Below are 7,110 nucleotides of genomic sequence, written 5' to 3'. Positions count from 1 at the left end.
GGGGAGCGAGGGAGAGGAATCTTCCTGAGGAGGGAGGTCTTGTGGAAATTAACTTCAGGAATCCCGTCCGAGCTCTGCACTTTGCATCGCCAAATGGGACCTTTCATCACTTTAGTATAACTCTGTGGAAAAAAAAAAATACCCAACAAACTTAAATTAATAGACAAGCGATAGTTTAAAATCAGGGATAGTCCCAGAAAAGTAATCTAGCTGGTAATCTGACTCATTTTTTTTTCCTCCCCTGGAGTCGAGAATCAGCTTAATCACTTATTCATTCTTTCATATGCTTTCTGTCTTGGTCCTTTCGTTGTGTGACCACTCAGTTCACCCCTTTGAAGCAACTTTTCCTCTCTTTAGAAGTTCTGTATCCCACATAAGTGGTGAAACTAGAAACAAGTTTACTAATTTAGGTTTTTGGGCAGCCGTCCAGTTAATGAAATGAAAGAAAGCTTCTGGAAAAACATATCAGATCTTGAATTGAGTCAAGGAAAAATGTTTGTTAAATGGGAGATGGGATGCTGGTAGTATTAGGGAAAGGACCAGGGTAGTAGAAGTAAAGAATTATTTGGATCAAGCCATTTTACTTATCTGAGCATATTTCCTAAAATAAAATATTACGTGATGTATTTGATCCTATCCAATTAGAACCAGCTCTAATTTTTGAGGGAGCACTTACTTAGATGGAAGAGAACCTCTGACGGTCTTTTGAAAGGCAGTCAGATACCTGAAATGAGTCGAATCCAATTCAATAAGTTCTTTTGCATGATTCTAACAGTGATAAAATGCTTTAAAGTTTTATTCAAATTTTCATATATTTTATCTCGTTTTATCCTTTCCACTTTCCTTCCCCATCTCTGTTTTACAAAGGAGGAAAAAGATCTAAGAGTTTCAGTGGCTGTCCCTGGACATTCAGCTAGTAAGTATAGAAGGCAGGTTTTAAACACAAGGTTCCATGATTTAATCTAGAAATCTCAGACCAAAGCACTCTCTCCACTATACCACACTATGTTATGATCTCTGACCCAGGTCTCTGATTTTAGATTTAAATGGCATCCATGCCTATAGTTAATATGGTGAAGTAAATAATCAGGAGAGTTGGTTTGTCCCTAATTTGTTCTGTGATCTTGTTGCTCATTACTCCTCTACAGACCTCAGTTTCCTCTTTTGTAAACTGAGGGGGTTGGTCTAAATTATCTCTAAAGTCCTTTCCAGCTTGGGCATTCTAGGATTCTATGACTCCAGACACAATTCGTCCCATTGAAGTGTTGGCTCCTTTTCTCTATTTGACTACAATGCCCTTTTCTCCAGCAACAATGTCCCTGTTAGGACAGCAGAGTAGACCTTAGCATTGTCCTCCCCAATGGAGAACAACAGACTGTACTGTTGTTTGTCCAAACTCAACTCAGATCAGCTTTGTGGCTGTCCCTTTAAAGAGTCAGACCAGTCAACGTTACAAACGCCATACCCCATATCTTTACATAAATTGATTCATTAAGCACCAGCTCCATTAAGGATATTTTTGATTATGAGGAATGACCCAAACATTTGAATCAGAATTGTAGAATTTTCTGATTAAAAGAAGAGATTCAATTCCATGCAAAGTGCTTTTCTGAAATAAGTTGGTGTCAGAATAGACCCATACTCTTCCTGATATCCATGTTTGCTTGTTTTGTATTAGAAGTTAAATGATATTAGATATAATAGACAGAAAACAGTGCTTTGCAAAAAGTAGGTACTAAAAGTACCTACTATGTGCTAGGTATTGATAATACAAAGACAGAAATGCATAGTTTACATACTCTTCAGGACAAGTGCAAAGAAAAATAAATATGTGTGTATATATTGTACAAAATAATAGGGAGAGGAAGAGGATTGTAGCACTTGGAGGGATAAAGGAAAAGCCTTAAATAGTAATCAATGCTTGAACAGAGCTAAAGAGTCAAAGACAGAGGTAAGGAAGAAGAACATCCCACACAAGAATGAAAGAAATGAAATGCCTAGTCAATTCTCTTCATAATCTAGATGAGGCGCTTTAGATGAAGAGGAGATTAAGTGATTTGTTCAAGATCCAGTATTTGGTAAGTAATGGAACTAGAACCTGAACTCAGATTCCTAGACTCCCTGCACAGTTTTCTTTTCATTACACCACAGTGAGTCATTTTGTGCAGAGAGAAAAGTACTGAATTGGACATCAGAGGAGCGCATTTATTTCCTGTATGATCTTGGGAAAATCCTTAAACTCTCTGGTACAGTATAAAATGGAGCAGGGGGAGAGTAGGACTAGATGATCTCGAAGATCCTTTGCTCAGATTTATGAATTGGTGATTCTAAAATGACAGAGAATTCTATAACTGGTGTTTAGTCTGTTGGATGATTTTAGTCACATTAGATGTAGTTAGGTTGCCCTTGTAGCATTCCAATTCATTGCTTCATTTTTTTTTGTACCTGTTTTTGTTGGAAATTGGAAAGGAGAGATCAGTAATGACATGCCTCCTTTTGGAAACATTGCCCTTTCTCTCTCTTGGTATCATGGGAATTTGACTGGTCTCTTCTGGGTGTGAGATTCATACTATTTAAAAGCTTCCATTGTCTTGAGAAATAATAGTTGGAATGGAATTTACATATTAAGCTATGTGAATGAGCTTGACTTGTCATGTTCAACTACCAGAGCTGACATACAGTCAAGTTTAGTGAGACTAATAACTGATTCACTGGTCCCTTAACCTCCCCCTCAGGGAAGCTGCCTTATCCCCAGATCATCCTCCCTCTTGGGTGCCTGGGGAAAGCAGAATAGCAATGGGACCATTTAGGGCAATTTTGGATTTAATTAATTCTTTCTACCCATTCCTCAGACTCTCTAAATTCTGCAGAAACTATAGTTTTCAGAAGTCAAATTAGAAAACCTTAGGTGGACAAAGGAAGCTGTGTAAAGCACATTTCTTTCTTTTCTTTTCTTTCTTTCTTTTTTTTTTTTTGAAATTGGGATCATCTCAGATGTATGGTTATTGCACATGAAAATCACTTAATAAATATTTGTTGAATAAATGAATGAATGAATCCATCTTTATGGACAAGAGTGGGAATGGACAAGACAATCCCCAGGGGAGTTCTGCCTGGGACAAATCATACTATGTATATATTCATAAGAACATATATAAAATCCAATTATAGGAAACACTAAGGACAATCCAGAAGAGGATGGAAGTAAAAGAGAGGCGGAGTCTTTGCTTTGGTGAAAGTAATGGAATTATGGATTATATATATGTGTGTACATATATATGTATATATATATATGTATGTATGTATTCACACATATTCATTCCTTATTCTCTTGTTAGGAACCACCTCATCATTCATTCATTTATTGAACAAGCATTTATTAAGCAGTTACTATGTGTAGATACTTTTGTACCTATACTAGTTACTAGTGACACAGACACATGATCAGCCCAACTTTTCTTCCTGCTAGCTTATAATTTCTTGATTATCTCTTTTACTCCTGTTTTTCTTCTTGAGTTCTTTATTGAAGCATTGTCACATCTACCATATGCCTTGCCATTACTCTCATTGTGATATTCATTTTTAATTCTTCAAAGATTGTTGTATTCTATGTCTTAACTGGCCTATTGTAATATTGGAGAATTGGTATTAAAAAGATAGGTCTTTGCTTTCATAGGAAAATTGGAAACTTCAAGATAGGAGTTTTCAAAGACAATATATCACATTCTCTTCATTCTTTTCCATTCTGGGTTCAATTTGTTTTTCATCTGAACTATTTCAGACACATACACATATACATATATATTTTTACACACACACACACACACACACACACACATATATATATTTGTATACAAGTTTTATTGATTGTCTATCCAAATGCATGTTGTAACCGTGTACTAAGCATTTTTCAGCCATTCAATCTTCCCTGTGTTGATGGTCAAGTCAAATGCCTTTGGATTATTAATCTTGTCCAGGATGTTCTACAGTGCCCTGGGGTTTGAGGAAATTCCCACAATGTCATCTGCATGCTAGAGCATCTGGAAGATCTTATAATTCACAGGAAATTCTTTTTCTACTTTGATCCTGCTCTGGCATTTCTCCAACCTAGTGTCAAGCACCTTTGGTGAGAATACATCTCCATTTTTTCATGATGTTAATGACCCAGAGGGTAGTTGAACAGAACTATTTCTGTCATTATATCTTTCAAGGAATCTTGAATGATTTTGATGTATGGATTTGAGACACTTGTAAAATAGCCTACAAGCTAGCTTTATGTTCTATCAAATAAGTTTCTTTTGCTGATAATTAACAAATAATGACCACATGGGATTTTTAAAAAACTTCTTTCAATTAATTGTGCAGGGGCAAAGATCTGGTCCACTGTTGAATATTGTTGATTGTTCCTTATTAATAATTTCATTAAATATATCTTAGATTCATGCATAAATTATTTACATAAAGATTTTATATAGATGGGAGAGTAGTATATAATTTTGATAGTTATTATTGATAGTTATTAATGTTCTCTCATTCTCTCATTGGACCAATTAGGTCCAATATTTTTTTCACTGCTTTTTAAATCTTCTTCTTCAGATATCTTGTATATTTTCTCCAGCCTTGGAACATAAAATTAAACATGGCAGTCTAGTACAAAACTTAATCTGTGATGGATTCATGAATGAATTCTACTGAACATTTAATGAACAATTAATTCCAATACTATTTAAACTATTAGGAAAAATGGATGAAGGAGTCCTACTAAATGCCTTTTACAACATGAATATGATGCTGACACCTAAACCAGGAAGAGTGAAAACAAAAAAAGAAAACTATAGACCAATATCCTTAATGAATATTGATACAAAAAATTTAAATGAAATACTAGCAAGAAAATTACAACAATCTTATCTATCACAAGGTTCATATGTTATAAATGGGTGGGATTTGTACCAGGAATGTAGGGTGATTTAATATTAGAAAAACTAACAGCATAATTGACCATATCTATAACAAAACTAACAGAAAGTATGTAATTATCTCAACTGATACATAAAAAGCTTTTGACAAAACAAAACACTCATTCTTATTAAAGCACTAGACAACAAAGGAATAAATAAAGTGTGCCTTTAAAGTTAATAACTTTAGCAGATTTTCAGGATATAAAACATCCACTTAAATCATTAATATTATTATGTATTGCCAATAAAATCCAACAGTAAGAAAATGAGAGATGGAAGATTGTGGGAAGAACTGCAAGTATGAAGAAAGAAGAATAAATGGAAGGGATGTGTTTAAAAACTGGAAAGACAGATTGTGAAGTGCTTTAAATGCTAAACAGAGGAATTTATATTTGATCTTAAAAATAATAGGGAATCACTAGAGTTTTTTGAGTTGGAAATAGGTCAGGCCTTTGCCTGCAGAAAATCACTTTGGAAACAGAGTGGAGGATAGATTGAAATGGGAAGAGAGTTAAGGAAGTAAGGTAATTAAGAAGACTATTCCTCAGGGAAGGGGGATTAACTAGAAAGGTGGTTTTGTGAGGGGAGAGAAAGAAATGTTAATGAGAGATATTGTGAAGTGAAATGACAGGACTTGACAAGAGACTGGATATGTTGTCATGTTGGGATGAGAGGCTAACACTGAGGCTGTGTCTCTGTAACTTGGAAGATAATGTTGACCTCAATTGTAATAGGTAATATCAAAAGGGGGGTTGGGAGAAAGATAATGAATTGTGTTTTGGATGTGTTGATTTAAGATGCCTATGAAATTTCCAGTTTGAAATGTCCAATAGACAATTAATGATGATATTTAAATCATCTACTTAGAGATGATACTTAAACTCTTGGGAGCTGATGAGATCTGTAAATGAGAGGGTATGGAGAAAAAGAGCAGCTAGGTGGCACAGTGGATAGAGGGCCAGGAATACACATCTTCCTGAATTCAAATATGTCCTCAAATATTTGCTAGCTGTGGGATCATAATCCCATTTGCTTTAGTTGCTTTACTTGTAGAAGGAAATGGCAAACCATTCCAATATGTTTGCCCAGAAAACTCCAAATGGGGTCAGAAAGAATTGGACACAACTGAAAAATATTTCAACAACAGAGAGAAAAGTAGACCTAGGACAGAGTTTTGGGATGGGGGCACTCACAGGAGTGATAATAACAAAGATGAAGATCCAAAATTGAAGAGAGATCAGACAGCTAGAAGGAAGAGAATAAGGAGAGAACAGTGTTCTAAAACCCCAGAAAAAAATTCAGTAGGAGAAAGGAGTAAATATCATGAAGTGTTTCAGAGAGGTCAAGAAGGATAAAATCTGAGAAAAGGACATTCAGTTAGATGATGAAGACCTCATTGGTAACTTTGGAGAGATCATGTCAGTTAAATGATATTTTCATCATCTGTAAAATGAGAGGGTTGGACTTGATCTCCAAGGCCCCTCCAAATTCTAAATCTATGCTCCTAAAACCAGATAATCTTGAGATCCCTACTAGGTCTTAATCTGGTGCTTCTGTGACTCTTTGGCTTCATCATGACTTTTTGCTATATGGTGCCCACAACTGCACCGTGGATTCCAAATTTCTGAATAACATTTCACCATTTCATGAGCCCCCACTAATGTTCACTTTACTCCCAACTGAATTCACTCTCTGGGCTCCTGTACCTCTTCACCAGAAAACTTTCCCTCATGTCTATTCTCAGCTTTTTTAATGTGTTGTCTTCCTCTATTAGAATGTAAGCATGGAGGGAAGGAATGGTCTTGTCTACTTGTATGACTAGCACTTAGCATAATGTATGGAACATAATCCCTCTTTATTAAGTGTTTAACTCTCTCATATTAAATGATAGAACAGAAGCTCCCTGAGGGCAGGAATCATTTTATTCTTGTCTAGTATCCTCAGTATAGCACAGTGCCTCACATAGTGAGGTGTTTAATAAATGCTAGTTGAATGATTGAATCAAATGCTATTTGAAATATATTTGGAAATTCTCTCTGGTTAAAGTTGAATCTTGCTGTGAATTGGTTAATCTTTTTCTGAAATAAAGAGCTACTTTCTAATTGAGAAATTTTCATGGTGCTTTGCTTAAATCATGGCTCATCCATAT

Source organism: Antechinus flavipes, chromosome 2, assembly GCF_016432865.1.
Source record: "Antechinus flavipes isolate AdamAnt ecotype Samford, QLD, Australia chromosome 2, AdamAnt_v2, whole genome shotgun sequence".
Lineage (NCBI taxonomy): Eukaryota > Metazoa > Chordata > Mammalia > Dasyuromorphia > Dasyuridae > Antechinus > Antechinus flavipes.
This window is presented reverse-complemented; position numbering follows the sequence as displayed.